Source organism: Episyrphus balteatus, chromosome 2, assembly GCF_945859705.1.
Source record: "Episyrphus balteatus chromosome 2, idEpiBalt1.1, whole genome shotgun sequence".
Lineage (NCBI taxonomy): Eukaryota > Metazoa > Arthropoda > Insecta > Diptera > Syrphidae > Episyrphus > Episyrphus balteatus.
The window spans coordinates 118,532,456-118,549,472 of record NC_079135.1 but is presented as its reverse complement, the minus strand read 5'-3'; the positions used below and the strand labels follow the sequence as shown (position 1 = coordinate 118,549,472).

At 28.4% G+C, this 17,017-nt stretch overlaps 2 protein-coding genes across 4 annotated transcripts in view; one reads left to right on the top strand and one right to left on the bottom strand.

Annotated features, from left to right (window-relative positions):
• Positions 1–17,017, bottom strand: part of LOC129910790 (protein artichoke) — a 435,745-nt gene that overhangs the window by 196,688 nt on the left and 222,040 nt on the right. The window lies entirely within an intron of this gene.
• The window catches only part of LOC129910792 (protein folded gastrulation), a 74,384-nt gene that overhangs the window by 47,290 nt on the left and 10,077 nt on the right, over positions 1–17,017 (top strand). The window contains exon 1 of one of the 2 annotated variants that reach the window (XM_055988336.1): positions 4,601–5,019. The exons of the other annotated variant lie outside the window; for it this stretch is intronic. The gene's annotated coding sequence lies outside the window, so the exon portion shown is untranslated. Of the gene's footprint in view, positions 1–4,600; positions 5,020–17,017 lie in introns of those variants that run through there. 2 annotated transcript variants of the gene reach the window in all.

Here is a 17,017-nt window from a genome sequence, read left to right as displayed (position 1 = left end):
TCAATTTTTTTGTTTGACAACCTATAAAAAATATATACCATGTGAAAGCTTATTATTTCACCTTTCATATGACGTATCAATCTCATTTCAAAAATGCCTACAAGAGAAGTTAGAATTTTTTAAAGTCAACCATGTCGAATTTCCAGACTTAGATTACGGTACTTCCCACACTGGTGGCTTTTAGGGGGGCAACAGATCTCCACTGGTGTTTTGAGGTTTTTCGCAAGTTTCTTGATTTTGCAATGTGTAGCTTGTAGTTAGTCTACTGTTATGTGTGATATACCAAATGAAAGGTAATTGTATCAGGATGCTCATAAAAGTTTAATAAAATTTCTATCTGCTCTTGGTGTTGAATTCTAAAATTTTATTTTACCGTTATCTCAAAATTGTGTTTACAAAAATGATTGAAACTTCGCACACATTTAGTCGTGGTCATGGTTTATCATTACTTTGTATACTTTATTGCTGTATCTATTAAAGAAAAAAAGATAAAAATAAAAAACCATGAAAATCGGTTAAAAACGGTTAAAAACGGTAAAAAAACGTGTCAAAACTCACTTAACGATTCCAATTTTTTGCATATGTATGCATAAGGCCAAAACCTACATGTCCTATAAGTTTGAGAGTTTTTGAACGCTCAAAAAAAAAAAAAAAACTAAAAATCAAAAACTAGCCAAAAATACCCCTAAAAAACAAGGTGTTTTTCAAAAATTCATATTTCGAAACGCAGAGTGTTGGAAAAAAATCCGTACTACTTATTAAGAATCTAATACTTTAAGAATCTAATACTTTGGTCACACTAACTTCAGAAACATCACAAACCAAACACCCTCATCATCAGTCCGTGACATCACGTCACGACTTAATATGTCACCATTTTCTTCACCAAGGAAGCAAACATTAATTATTTAGCTGCTGCCGCAATCCAACCTCGAACAGATTGTCTCAGGTTTTAACTCGGCCGAACGAGATAAGATGAGAATATTATTACTGTTATGCGTGTGGTTTACTAACAACAACAACAAGAAAAAAAAACCAAAAGACCGTGATCAACATTCATCACTTTTATTTGTTTAAGCTTCCAACTTCAACTTGACAAAATATTCTATTCTAAGAGCTCTAAAGGAGAGCTGCTGACTGAAAAAGGTATAGAAAAGACTGATGATATTCTTCTACATACTCGACTTGGTACCTATACATACTTTATATATTGTTTGAGCGATGTGTTTTGAATTATTCTTTTGTGGACTTTTTTTTGTTGGTAGTTGAGTTGGTACCAATTGTGACACTGAAATTTACCTTGAGCTCCCGTTATCTTTTGAATGGATGCCATATTGTGTATTATGATTCCTCTTTCTGTCTCCACATACATTATAAAAAGGGTTTTTTTTTTTATTTTTTTCAGGTGGTTGTAGTGGTGGAGTATTTTGGGGACGAATATACAACAACGAAGACGATGTTGTATGCATTTAAATCAACCGCCTTGATCTTGAAAATGTTTATTTTAGATATAGGCAAAGTACGTATATCTCAGTTTTGTTGGCTTGACTTTGGTTTGGGATAAGGCAAGGTGGATGAAGTGAAATCAAGTGGAAGTCTTCTGATTTTATATAAAAAAGGGTGTCAAGAGCATTTATGCAGTGCCACCGATGATAAAGTTCATGGAACTAAAAAATATACCTATAAATTTTTGTTCTTGTTTGATTATGAATATTTGTTTTGTAAATACTCGATTTTATGAAGGTATTTTCATGGAAAATGGAATTTAAAATCACTAAGGGTTCCTATTTGTTTTACAGGTACGTCATATAAAAATCCCTTTCAAATCGAATTTCGTTTTTTTTTTTCTTTCAATATCTCTGATTTAGTTAAATCGGTAGTAAAGCATGGAAAAGCCGGTATAGTAGCTACCGAATTTACAGCAAATAGTTACCAAAATAATCAATAACTCTTATTGGTTTCTAAAGATAAAGATTAAACCTAAAAATAGAAAGATTTTATCAATAAAATCTACAACGGAAAAATAAATGTTAGAGTTCTTTATGCATTTTTTAAAAGTTAGGCAAATAGTTGTTTTTTGTATGTTTTTGTGATGAAATTGATTTTTTATATTGGCTTGAAGGCAAATAAATATGAAAGTTTTAAATGTTTTCCATTCTCATAGAAAAAAATCATAAATTTAATGAAAACATTAAATTGTGTTTTCTAACCATTTGAAGAGAAAATAAAAATTAAATGGGATTTTAAGCTTCATGAATTTAAAACTAAGTTAAAGCTTCAATTTTTTTTTGACGAAAAGTCAATTTTTCGAAAACGGATGGGTAAGTAAACGTAATTTTTTTTTTCTAATTTTATACACAGGGTGTTACAAAATTAATGGCATATGTATGCAAGTGTGCTTGAATTATTGTAAATAACCTTAAATGTCATTGTGCTTTGGTACATACAGACACAAATCTTAAGTTTATCTCGCGAAAGATAATTTTATTAAAAATGCAGTTAAATTAGTATACAAATAAGTTTAGGACGATGATGCTATTTTTTTTAATAAGGGGAAGAAAATACATACTGCAATACACTGAAAAAAACTACCTACTAGCGGAAAAAATTATAGGATAAAAATAAAACAAATTTTTTTGAGGTTTTTCAAAAATTTTTCCTTAAAAATGTTGGTAGGTACTCTAGTTTGAAAAAGAGGATTTTAAAGTTCAAACTTGCGAAAAAAAATTCAGACGCTACGTGCTCCTCTCAATTCGACGAATATAAAAAAAAATTTTGTCGACATTTTTCCGGTTTTTTTTTTTTTTTGGTCTAAGAACATTTTTATCAATAAAACAAAATGCATACAAAATGAATGAAATGTGTATTTTTGTAAAATATTGTGATCATTTAAAGTCAAATCGTGATCTTTTAATTTTTTTGCAAACATTCGATCGAATGAAACAAAAAAAAAACGGCAGAATTTATGGATAAACCAGCTATTAAATTTTAAAAGCCACAATCAATATTACTGGTTTTCTCGATATTTCCATTTGATTATCCCAGATGCCACCAAAATTTTTTTTTTTATAGATTTTTTCAAATTAAAACAAAAATAAAAACAAAATTTTTAGACCAAAAAAACCGAAACCGGAAAATTTCAAAAACAACTTTTTTTTGGTATGGGTACACTAGGATTTGAAAGGAATACCTAGATCGAACAATGTTTATTGTTAAACCTCAAAACAAGAACATTTGAGCTATAAAATTATATTTCTAAAATTCCAGTACTGCCATTTTTAACTGACAATTTCAAAAAAAGAGGAGATTTTCAATTTTGTCATCTCATAACATTTTTCGGGGTTTCGATTTTGGTACATTGAGCTTTCGGGATTTTTCGTTTTCGAAATTTTTGAAATATTCAGAATTTTCGAGTTTTCGGGATTTCAGGTTTAGTTGACCACATTTTCAGAAATATTTTTAAAAGTTTTTGATCCTCTCTTTAAGAAAATTTTAGAAAATGTCATTAACTTTTCAAACAACAAAAGTAAAGTTCTTATAACTGCCATTTTTATCTCTTAATCACAAACAAAAATATTTTATTAATAAAATTTAAATTAATAAATAATTAAAAAAAAAAATAAAATTAATAAATACAGTTGATGAATTGATATATCTACCAAATTGTTGACCAAAAATTTAAAACCAATCAATATCCCGTTTTCGTAGACCTAATTTTTCAAATTTCAATGATTGTTTTTTTAAGTTATCCATATTCATCCTATTTTTCATAACAGATGGTCACACTATTATTCCTGACTTAATTGGAATCACATCTGCCTGAGAGTTGATTGACATTATCCGCAAGCAAAATGTTTACCTACATTATCTTAAGTGTGCATATGGATTAAAAATTTGTCATCCTAATATTATGTCAAGTGGATATAACGGTAGAGGTGGTATTGACATCAAGTAGGTACACATTGCTCAGATGGTTTTCAAATATTTGCACCTGCAATCTTCACTGTAAAATAAATTCCTTAAGGTGCAAAAAAAAAGGATGGGTATTCCCCAAAAATTTTGTTTGGCCTACCTTTTTCTTGTTTATATATTGCTATCTCTCTTACTCTAATCCACTTTTATTGAAATTTATCCCTTTTATGACCTAATTTAATCATTTCCTTTTGTACTGGTACTTTTTATTATCTCGTTTTCTTTCTCCCACTCGATGCAATAAATTTGAATTGAATTTGTGTGCCTTAATTGTGTGGCCTCTTGGCCGGGGTGTGCTTCAAAAAGAACTCCAGATACAAAAGTATCTTAAATATCTCGCACTTCACCCGAACCCGAACAAATACGCGAGACCAGACAATATTCATACAATTTTTTTTTTTTATTATTTTATTGCTCTGGATTCAGTCAGACAGAAGAAAAACACCACCAACGAATCATCATCATCATCATCATAATGATGATCAACACGATTAACATTGTCGAAGGAAGAACGCGCGTTCCGACACCAAACAACCATACGACTTGTTGTTGTTGGCGGCATTATAGCGGTAGCCGTAGCAATAGCGAGGCCGTTTCTGTTTCTCAGCAAAAAAAAAAAAAATACAAAATTCGTTCGTGAAAAATATTATCGTTACGTAAAAAAAAAAATTAAAGACTTGAAGAACAATTTCAGACATTCAGTCTGTTCTGAGATTTTGTCTTAATTAGAAGTGCGACGCAAGTAGATCAAAAACAATTTTGTATCTTATTTTTGAAAACAATCTGAGAGATCATTTTGATTTGTGAATGAAGATTGTTTTGTTTGCTTTCACAAAAAATTATTTCGGATGGTTTCACAGTGATTTTTCAACACAAAAATACAAGTGAAAAACATATATAAAATACGCTGCGAGTATTCTCTCGAGTAAGAGAAGGCAAAGTGGTTTTAAAAATACTCATCAATCAGACATAGAGTGCTACGCAAAATTTTTAACGTGTGGATTTATTTTTGTTTTTTCTACTTTTTTGATTTATACGGACCGGACGGTACGTACAAAAAAAAACATTTTATTTTATTTTAAAATTTTTTATCGTACATTTTTTGAACTTCTTGGCACTGCGTTCGGGAGAAAAACACTTTTATTATAAATGCGAGAAAATTGAAAATCGAGTGTCAAGTAGTGCGAAATTGTTTGAAAATTTTGGGCGTTCGACATTTAGTTCGGGGAGGTTTTGTGACATTTTTGTGTGGTTTGGTGAACTTCTGACTGGGGGACGTTCGGTATTTGATTGCCTTGAGCGATCGATTTTTGAGATTGCGACGACGTGCAATCCATATCTAAGCACGCTTCTTCTCTCTTCATCCAAAACAATTCTTAAGCTGTTTTTTGTTGTTTTGTTTTTGAATAAGAACGTGCCGTATATCTATCAAACTGATGCCGACAGAAAATAAATATTTATTTTTACGATTCGAAAAATGGAGGGAAAATAAAATAGCGAATTTATTTCTGATTTATATATTTAAAGTGAATCATTAGGTTTTCTTATTTTTTCTTCTCAATTTTATTTTGATTTTCTTTTTTTTTATTATTTTATTATTTAGTGAAAAAGGTGTAAAAGTGTATTGAGCTGGTTTATTGTGTCTTATGGAATTTCTTGAAACGATGCCAAGTAAGATACTATCTGATACATCCGACGTTGCTGGGTTATACTTACTCGTATGGTGAATATAAATTGAAAGATTAACAGATTTAATCTCAATGTGCAACAAAGTAATTTTAAATACAGAGATCAGAGGAAATATCATTTTTAACTTGCTGACAGATTGTTGTCAAAATTGATGCAAAGGGTAAGCTATATTAGCCTCTTAAAATGTCTCAAGATCTGCCAATCAAATTGGACATTTTCAATTGTTCAATTGATATTTACTCATGCACTCTGAAGAAAGTAGCGCTGGGGGAATGGGTTAAACAGAAATAGTTTTTCTTGATTGATTGATTTAAGTGTATGATTGAAGTAGAGATTTCATTCATTAATAGTGTTTCCGGTAATATAAATACTTTTGAAATTCTCTTAAGAATAGGGTTCTTTAAAAAAAAAAAGACAATTTGAATGCTTTCTGGAATTCCAAATGCCCTATTTCATTCACCCTATAAAATCTCAAAAATGATGTCCTCAGGCATTTGGGTCAAGAATTTAAAAACTAGTAAAAATTTGACAAATTTCATTGAATAGCTGTTGGAATCATGAACAGTTGTACATTGTCTATATGGCAAATGAGCATAAACATTAAATATGACTTCATATGATGAATAATGGCTCAAATATTTGTTTACCTTCAACTACTAGGTATCAAAAATTTGTAACGTTAGACTTGAATTTTTAAAGATTTATAGGTACTTAATTTAAGGCTATGTAAAATCAAGAAAATAGTTATTTATAATAAGGTTCTAAAATTTGGCGGGAATGAATAACTTGAAAAAAAAAAATTGTCAAAGAAATATGAAGTGCAATTTAAAAAATACTTATAACTTTAAATTCAAAACAGAATATTTTCTTTGAACTGTTTTCCACAAATTGATTGAAAAAAAAAAAAATAATAATTTTAGTATGCAATACTAATAATTTAAGCTAATAAACACTTTTTTTATTTTTTTTATTTATCTATTGGCAGTGGTATCGTTGATAATAATAATTAAAAAAAAAATACTTTTTATTTAAAAAATGAGAGTTTATTAATTTTAAAGAAAATCCTTTCTTAAGAAGTAAGAAATAGTTAAGTGGTGAGTGTCATTAGTGTTATATAAAAAAAATCATGTGTGCAATTCACACGTGGTTGAAGTGAAACCCTAAAATTAATTTTCTTGCAAAAAAAAAATCGAAAAATAACTTTTTTTTATTCCATCAACTTTTTTTATATGACAACCTACAATCAATTTTATACCATCTGAAAGCTTATTGTTTCAGCTCAAAATATTTATATCGACCATGTCTGTACAACATCTAAAAAAAGAGCTAGAATGTTTTTAACCCAATTAGTTTTCATAAAAAAAGCAAAACAATCAATCTCTTTTTCTCTTCTAACGCTATTAAATCCATTTTTTAAAATACAACCTATAATAAATTTTATATCATTATTATTTCACCTTTTATATGACGCTTCAATCATATTTCTACCATGCCTACAAAAAAAGTAAGCATTTTTTAAAGCCAACCATGTTGAAATTTCAAACTGAGATTACGGTACTTCCTCTACTGCTGGCTGGCCATCGGCTACAAATTTTCACAGGTGTTTTGAGGTATTTTTCAAGTTTTTCAATTAAAGATTATATAACTTGTAGAGCACGTACCGTTATTTGTGATATATTTAATAAAAGGTAATATTATCAGCATGCGTATTAAAGTTAAATTAATTTGTTATGTGCTCAAGATCAAAAGATATAACGTGTTTAGAAAAAGAACATCTTTTCACCGTTATCGCAGAATTTTGAATATGAAATTAATTGATTACCTATCTACTGTATAAATTTCATTTATCTATCTATTAAAACAAAAAAGTTATGATCAATTGAGTTTTCGTGTCACTTTTTCGTTTCATCTTGTTTCAAATCACTACGATACTAAAGAAGTTTTCACTTCAAAAATGTTTTTTTGAGTTTTTGTCCCCAATTGTGGAAAAAGAAATTTTTTTGTAGATTTTATTTATGGCCTTTTGCAACATGCAAAGTGCCAATTGGCTGAACATTTTCGATTTTATCTAGAAGTAACGTAAAATTTAAAATTATTTACATATATTTTTTGAAAGCTGTACTGTTCGAATAAATTTGTGCTGCTATCAAACCAATTAGATTGAAATACAATTTTTTTATTAACATTTCCCTTACTTTATTGAAATCAAAATTAAATTCAAGAGAAATGAAAAGTTGGATTGCATCAACATTTATTTTCCTCTTGGACATCAATATGGCTAAAAAACTTAACCACAAGAAGTTTTTTTGAGGGCTTTGAACCTGCTATAGTGAGTGAAAATTTGAGTCAGTATCCACTACTTTTCTGCTCAAAAATATGTAAATTTGTATGAGATGTTAATGTTAAGTTCATACATAAAAAAAAGTAAAGGCTATACACCGAAATAGACGATTCATTCACTACTGTATATTCACTCAAAAAAAAAATCCAATATTTTTTCATAAATGTGTTTTCAAAACAGGTGGGATTATAATTATTTTGCGATTTTTTCTCAATGTAAAAAATGTAACAAAAAATTAATAAACCATACAAACCACCTGCATATGATGATTTTTTCTATGAAAACTTGAATAGATTGCGTTTTTTAATATCAAAACAAAAATTGAGTTCGAATCATCAATTTGCGGAAAAATCTAAATTATTTCCAAAAATGTGAAAATACCTCGAGTCGTGTGTCGGCAGCGGTCGTCACATGTGAAACTATTTTTAATCAATTTTTTGTTTTATTTAGATATGCAAAAACATTTTTTTTTTTAATAAATACCAAGGCCAACCCACAAATAATAATTCACAAGCTAATTAAGTAGCGTTTTTTTGGTTTTCATCATGTCGCGACTCGTGTTGACTAGAAAATGTACAAAATAAAAAAAAATGTAAAAAATCACGTAAACTAGAATATTGTGTTAATATCATTTGTATTAACTGAAACACATGTAACTATATGCAATTACACTAAAAAAATGTACAGGTTTTCATTATAATCAGACATATTAATAAAACGAAGTTTGGTTATGTTTGTAGGTAAACAATAATTTTAAAATAATATAGAGTACAAATATACTGAAAATTGCTAAAAATAATCTAAAAAAAATTAGTCAACGGAATTATTAAGAGTTTAACTAAAATTCTTAATTTCCGGAATATTTTCCTCAAGTATCAGTGACTCGTTGCATCTTTTTAATTTGTTTATTAAAAAACGTGATACACTAATGAACATATCCAAATTCGAAAAAAATACACTCTATGGTCAACCCTATAAAAAAAACTTCTGCTTCAAAAAACTAGATTTAGTTCATTCGTTTGAGATTGCAACACTTTGTGTTCAAACAAATAAAAAATTGGACATCATCACAAACAATCAAACCAAGCCAAAAAAAAACTCTACAAACCTTTGCCATCAACAAAAAAGATGAAATACTGTTATTCAACGAAAACCCGCAATGGGAAATATTATTCTGCAAAAAAAAAAAAAAAAGGAGGTGGACCTAAAAAAAACACGTTTCGTATCTTTTTAATTCGATTTTGACATAGGACTAAAATAAGCTTAGAAAACGTGGCCGCTAAAATAGTTCGGTTTTTATAACTAAAACGAACAAAAAAAAATTCTGAAAAACCAACAAAGTCGTGAAATAAAGTTTCAGTGTGAATTTAATTGAGTTTATTCAACACTTTCACAAAAATGAAAAAAAAAGAAGAGAAACACAAATTTTACTATCTAAAATCTACAAATTTCTGTGGTGTATCAGACAAAAAAAATTGAGCTCATAAAAAAAAAAAAAACATAGACTCGTACTCCTTTGACGTTAACACTCTATTTTTCACACCAAAGGGGTTATCAAAATGTTTGTTGGACTTCATAGTTCAGTTGATGTATATTGAAGAAAAATAGAAAAAAAAGCTGAACAAATGAGTATGTAACAAAAATGATTGAAGTGGAAAAGGGCAATTATATTGCTGCACTTTTAAGGCAAGCATCAATTTTTATATCTTCGACCCCAATTACTGACCAACAAATGACTTTGTATATAAGGTCAGTAGATATTCAATAATGTTTCATTATAACCCAATCCATAGAAACATTGCTCCAATGTTTAAAGCTTGAAAGTCAATGGGTCACTGGGGTGTATGAGTAATATTTTTTTTTCGCTTTTAAAAAGTTAAGTTTAAATACAAATTTAACAGTTTTTCTGAAGGAACAGAAAATAATTTATGTCACTCATCTGTATTGGCTTAGTTGTCACCCCAATGTTCTTTTCAATCAAGGCTTTTTGGCACAGAATAAATAAAATTATTTAAAAACATTATAAAATGACATTTTCCATTCAATTCACCAATCTACCTTCATCCTCTGATGATGTTTTTGTGTTTATTTATTTTTTTTTTAATTTGCTCATTATAAGCTCAAATAACTCAAGGCCTCCTCTCACCCTAAGATGAACATCAACAATATAATCATAGCAAACCACAACAAGACCTCTGCTGCACAACTCTCAAACTCATAATCATTGCAAAAAAAAAAACACAAAACAAAACAAAACTGAACATCAAACTGATCTAATTTCTTATCCAAAGCTCACTGATGAAAATGTTTTTTTACAGATCTCTTAACCACATCAGACAACCTCTCATCTTCAATTTTTATCATTTATTGTTGTTGTTGCTGGTTACCACTTGTAAATTTATAACTCGTAATCGTCATTCACCAATCACGATTTGAATAAGAAGAATAACAGACATACAAAAAAAAAATAAAACTATAACTAACAACATGCAACTCGCAATTCAAAACTCCGCCACAAGAAAATTGTGTACATTTTGTATTCAAATTCATCCGCACGTAACTCGAATGCACTAAAAACTCAGTGTTGCATACAAAATGAGTATATACAGAAGAACAACAAGAAAAAAAAATATATACACCATACACATCGTCACATTGTTTAAATTAGATAACCTAGTTCTTTTTCTAGTTTTTCTAGAAATGTTGTTGTTGTTTTTTTTTTTTTTTTTTATTTTACCTTAACTCTATTTTTATTTTATAAAAAAAAAAAGAAAAAATGTTTGCATGGCCAACCTTCATGTGCGATAAGTTCCATCCACACACAGAGAGATAATGTCCTCATGCCACCTACCATGACAATTTAAGTTCCTTTCTTTTGCTTGAAAATTTAAAATAAAAAAAAAAATCAGTATACGATGCAGATGCAAGTACTGCAACTGCAACCAAAACTGATGAAAAATCAAATAAAGTGCATTACTAGGTCGTGCGAAGTTCAAGAATTTGACTGTGAGTCAAGATATCTTAAAACTATGTAATAACTTGAACTTGGTTCTTTTAAGAAAACATTCTTTTTTGTATTAAAGAATTTTTATTACGGAAACCTAAGGAGTCTCAAGGATTTATGGAAGACATCAGCTCTTACTCAGCAATGATAGAGATGGAATGTAGTAGTCAGCTCTTCAAAATTAAAATTCGATGGGTTCTGAATTAAAAAATCTTGCAAAAGACAAAAAAAAATTCTTCAAATGAGGCTTCTGTGGAGTAATAATAAACAAATAAGCTTGGATTTCAAAAAATGGACAACTAAGGGCAATTCGTCTCAATATTGATTCAAACTATAGTTATCATTTTTTAACTAAAAAAAAAGCAAAAAAAAAGCGTTACGCATACACCACAGTGACTCTTTCAGTTTAAGATATAATCATTTTTATCAAAAAAACAAAACCGCCTTCGATGGATCAAAACTGATTTTTATGGTTTTTTCCATAGTTTATATAGCCAGAACGAAACTAAAATTAAAATGGGACCACACTGCAGGCCCCAGCTTTATAATACAAAAATAATTTTCAAAATTAAACCAATTGTCATAAAAAGGAAAATATTTGCAACAGCCTGATTTTTGGTATACAGCGTGATGTTAGGGTGGTTTACAATCTGTGAAATGTTCAGAAGTTTCCTCTGTCCGCTAGTCTCATTTTGAGTGGTCAAAGGTCACAAAATTTTGTATTTTAAAAATTATTTTAAAATTTATGTTCTACAAAATTGTAGCTGAAGTGATTTTACAAAAAATTGTCACATGAAGTTTTTTTTGTATCACTTACCGTTTAGACATTACAACCTTTCAAACTATCAAGAAAAACATATGAAAAACATATGCGAGTTTGAAGTGATATAATTTATAAACGGTGCGTGATACTTTGTCTTTTTCTGTTGCTTTATAAAATTCTGTATTTCTAAAAAAATAAAAAAAAACATGTAAATTTGTTATGATAACGAAAAAAGTGCCCATTTTTTTTCATTATCAAAACAATATTTCTTTTTCTATTGACAGAATTTTGGAATACAGAATTTTTAGATCCAGAATTTTGAAAAAAAAACACACAATGCAAAAAAAGTTAAGAATAATATTTTAAAGAATTTTATAAATACATAAAGTAAACACATTTTAAATTTGTTGTTAATGTTACTAAAACAGTTTTTTTAATATTTTTGTTCGCAAAAACTAAGTGTACCCTCTTTTTTTTCAAGCTTAAAAAGAAACTTCTACAAAAAAATTGTCTATTTTGTTAATATCGCAGGTAGCGAAAGTTTTGGTTCTAAAAATAGACTTCAATTTCTCCTCTAGGAAATTTTCAGGAGATACTTAGAATTAATCTTTTAAGATTAAAAATGAAGTTATCTGCCATAAAGCAATTTTAGAAAAATATAATTTTCTCAAAAACGAATGAATATGAAATGAATATGGTAAATAGTTAAAATAAAAAATGAAATTTTTGAAAAATAAATACATATTTGGATTAAAAAAAAACACAATTTAACCCTCTACTGCATGAATTAATATTAGCGGACGAAAAAATAAAAAAATGCTTTACATGGGTTCTTTGGGTTGTTTCAAAACGGTTTACATTAAAAAAAATTTGTTTAAATTAATTAATTTAAAAAATTTGTTTATAAGCCAAATTTGGCTTCGTATGCATTAAGGGGTTAGAAATTTTACTAATTTAATTTATTCAGATTAGGTAAAGAATAAAATTAAAACTATAAAAAGATAAATATTTATCATTTAAAAACAAAATAAAGTAAAATAAATACATTGCATTACAAAAGGTTAAGAATTACTTCAAATTTGGCTCATTTTAAGCCATGGAACCGAGAAAAGCAATTTGTTTTTTCAGTTACATATATTTTTTCTGGTTCACATTCTTTCCACTGTCGAAGTAAGTCTTGCTCCAACATTTTCACCCACTCCCAGATCTTAAAAAAACTAAAAAGTAATAAAATGATTGAAAAATATTATAGGTGAGCCTCCCTCCACCTAATTTTTTTGTGGTTACGCCCCTGGAAATGGGGTTAACATTAAAAAAATGTCTCTAAAAGCGAAGGGGCTCCATTTCTGAAGTAAAACATAGCTTCCAAGCAAAGTAAAAATGTAAAGCAACAAAATTTACAACAAAAAAATTTAACAAATTTTGTAGATTTAACCCCTTAATGCATACGAAGCCAAATATGGCTTCCGTACTTTTTGCCCTCCCAAGACCAGGCCAATCATTTTTTTTCAATAAAAATTGGTTCATAGCATACATAATAAGACAATCCATCAAAAATAAATTTTTAATTCCACTTTTCTTTCCAAACAAACGCAGTAATTAACACTTAAAGTATGAAAATATTCTACACTTTCGATTTCAATGCACACGACTGATCGACTCACCTGTGATCATAAAATACACTTTTATTTTGTGTCGGACACACAAAAAAACTATCTCTATGGGTTCTCAGAAACACAAAGAAGAGGATTGTATTGAATCTTTACCATTTTTTTGTGACAGAGAAGAGAAAAGTGCATACAAATAGACAAAACCATATTTATTTATTATTACCTATTTTTTTTTTTTTTTTTTTTTTTTTGAAAAATCAAATTTTCTAAAACACTGCATTGAATTTTTTTTTAACTTCGGTTTTAGATGTTTAACCCTCTGTAGGCACACCTCTTTTTTGTGACGTGATAGGCACACGGGTGCGAATTTGGCTTCTACTTTTTTATGTTGCTAGAACTTTTTTATGTCTTATATTTTGTAGAGAAAACGTACATGAAATTGATGTAGAATTTTCCGAGGAATTCGAATATTGTTTTCACAATTTAAAAAAAATGTATTTGCACCATTATAAAGAGACTTTTTTGCACCCCACTTTTTTGAAAAATTGTAATTTTTTCATTTTGGTCGTGCCAAATTTGCACCCGTGTGCCGACAGAGGGTTAATAATTATAATTTCTACAAAATTAAATAACGTTACATACTTTGGATGATAAATTTTTTTTATCAAATTTATTTATAAAAAATTGATTTTAAAAACGGTTTTTGAAATTTTTTTTTCTAAAAATGCATCAGATTGCATTATATTTTTTGGATCACAAATTCATTTAAGATATTGTATTTGTTTTCCTTTGAAGAATCAATTAAACAGTTTTTATTTATTTTTTTCTATGAGTACAAAGTATATTAAAACTTTTAAAAATTTAAGCAACTTGAATCCTAGCATGTTCATTATGATCTATTCGTGTATTTAGCCAGCTTAGAAGTGGCTTAGAACTTTAAAAAATCGTAAATTTTTTTTTTTTTTTTGCTTAAAACCAATATTTTACCATTAAGAAAAACTCACAAGTCTGCAAGTTAAAAAAAAATGCACCGAGTGTTTTCACTCAAACGTGTTGACATCAAATTTTCTCCTTTTTTTCTAAGAACTTGCGTGGAGAGATACTTTCATAGGTATTTTTTTTTTTCGTCTGTTATTGTTCTCTCCCTAAACCTGAAAAAAGTCCATGCATAATCATCGCCTACAAAAAATAAGATTGCAGTGTGAGTATATCTTTTTCTTATAGATAAATTCTAAAAAAAAAGTGGTTTTTATTTTGACACTTTGTGCACATTGGCAGTACAATGCAGCAATGAATACGAAAGAATTTGTCGGAATTTTTCACGTAGGTATATTTAACTTTTAATCGATGAAGAATGTAGACGCATGATGGTGATTATTTTGACATTTAGCGTGATAGTGAGTCGTTCTATAAAATAGAATCACAGATATAAAAATTGAAAATAAAAGAACGTAGGATATACAACTGTGGGTAGTTCACAATAAGTGATGACACATTTTTGTCCTTAAACCCACCATTTGCAAAAAAAAAAAAAAAAAAAAAAAAAAATCACCCTAATATGAAGAAATCTCTTGTAAACAACAACTGAACCACTAAACAAATAAACGATAAGAAATTTTTTTTAGTTTCGACTCTGATTTACTTACTGTTGAAAGGCTGCACGCGCCACCCCATAAAATACCACATTTAAATTCCAAAACATCAATGAAAATTTTCAATAAAATTTATTTGTCTAAAAATCACACACATGCAACACAGAGATGCACTAGCAAAGACTCTATAAAGATTGCGCCTGAAAAATCCATTTTCATTCATAAATAAATTAAAATTCTAAATTTCTCATCGCATGAGCATGATGACCCCCATCCTAAAGTCTTGTGTTGCATTGCATGTACATCAACACAGATTCGTAATAATTTTTTTTTCTCGAAACTTTATTTAAACAGAAAATGATGAATGTTTTCACACCATATCGCCCAAGAAAAATGCTCTTTACAAAAAAAAAAAAAAAAAACTATAATTCAATTTACTGGCGCATCAAGTACGTCTAAAAACGCATCTTGGCACAGCAAAGGCGGCTACATCACTCATTAAATAGATTTCAATGTTGCCATAGTTTGTTTTTTTGTGTTTTGTTTTGAGGCATTATAACTTTCTATATGGAAAATGATGCACAGAGTGATTAAAGGGTGATGCAGTGGATTGATTGCATACATAATTTTGATCAAAGACTTTTATGCAATATTTTTTTGTTTATTCAAAGGGCAATCATGGTGTTTTGAGAAAGTTTTTTTGTTTTCTATTTAGTTAAACACCACCCAGGAGGTATCTAGTAATTAAAAGTTTCACCAGATACAAAATGAGATTATTGCAAAATGATTTATAAACACACATTAGAAAGGAATAAGGTTGTGTTGTGATTGATGCTTTTATGAAGAAAAGATTGACAGGAAAATGAAATCAAGAAGAGTATTATATGCATGCATGCTCTTAAAGATAAAGGTTTTTATTTTAACTAAAATATGTATATAAGGTGAATCTATGTTGTGTTTTTTTTTTTTTAATACTTTGGCGGACACTTTGTGGCGGAATAAAAAAAAATAATCTCAGTATCTGAAATGATCAAAAACCACTACTTCCAAATTTATATCTTTTTAAATGCTTTTAAATTCCACAAATTTTGTTTTTATAGATATAGCCTCAACAGTTTTTTGTTTTTCAAAATTCCGCTAAAATAAGACTGAAAATAGAAAAACTATTAATTTTTTATTTTATTGGTGTCCAAAATTGTAGCTTATTAAACGCTTATTAATCATAAAATATATTTTTTGTATGCTATATTCAGTCTAATTTTAGCGGAATTTTGAAAACAAAAAATTGTTGAAATCGAATTTCGTGGAATTTAAAAGCATTTAAAAAGCTACAAATTTGGATGTAATTGTTTTATAAATCATTTCGGAAAATTCAATAACGCAAAAACCACGCAAGCTACAAATTTTTAGCTAGCAAAACAAGTTAGCATGTAACAAGCTACAATTACTGCACGGAGGAAAAGACCAACTAAAATTAAGCGGATTTCTGCATGGTTTTTTTGCCAAGATGACTTCCGTCTTAAATTAAGCTGAAATACAATAAATCAAACATGAAAATCAACTTATTATCATAAAGTAAATAGATTTTCATCATAAATTAACCGGAAATCCACTTAAATTAAGATGAAAATCATATTATACGGAAGGCATTTTGGCAAAAAAAACATGCAAAAATCTCTATGTAAGATTATTTTAACTTAACTTAAATTTAATTTATTGAAAATTTATTGCATATTGGTATAAACAAAATCCTCTTCGTAACGCCAAAAAAATTAAAAACAAAATTTTATTCGATCAATAAAACAGATTTTAATTTTCATTCTTAATTATATCAATAAATTCTAAAGATCAATACACAAACAATACCTAACCGACCGATCATAACATCTCTTATGATCAGCTCTCACTATCATAACAACTGGCGCGTGTACGTCTTTAAAAAAAATGATTGATCTTTTCAAAACACAATAAAAAAAAAAATATATAAAATATCAATCTATTTTTTTTTTTTCAAAATATTTAAATAAACAAATTAAATATAAATTA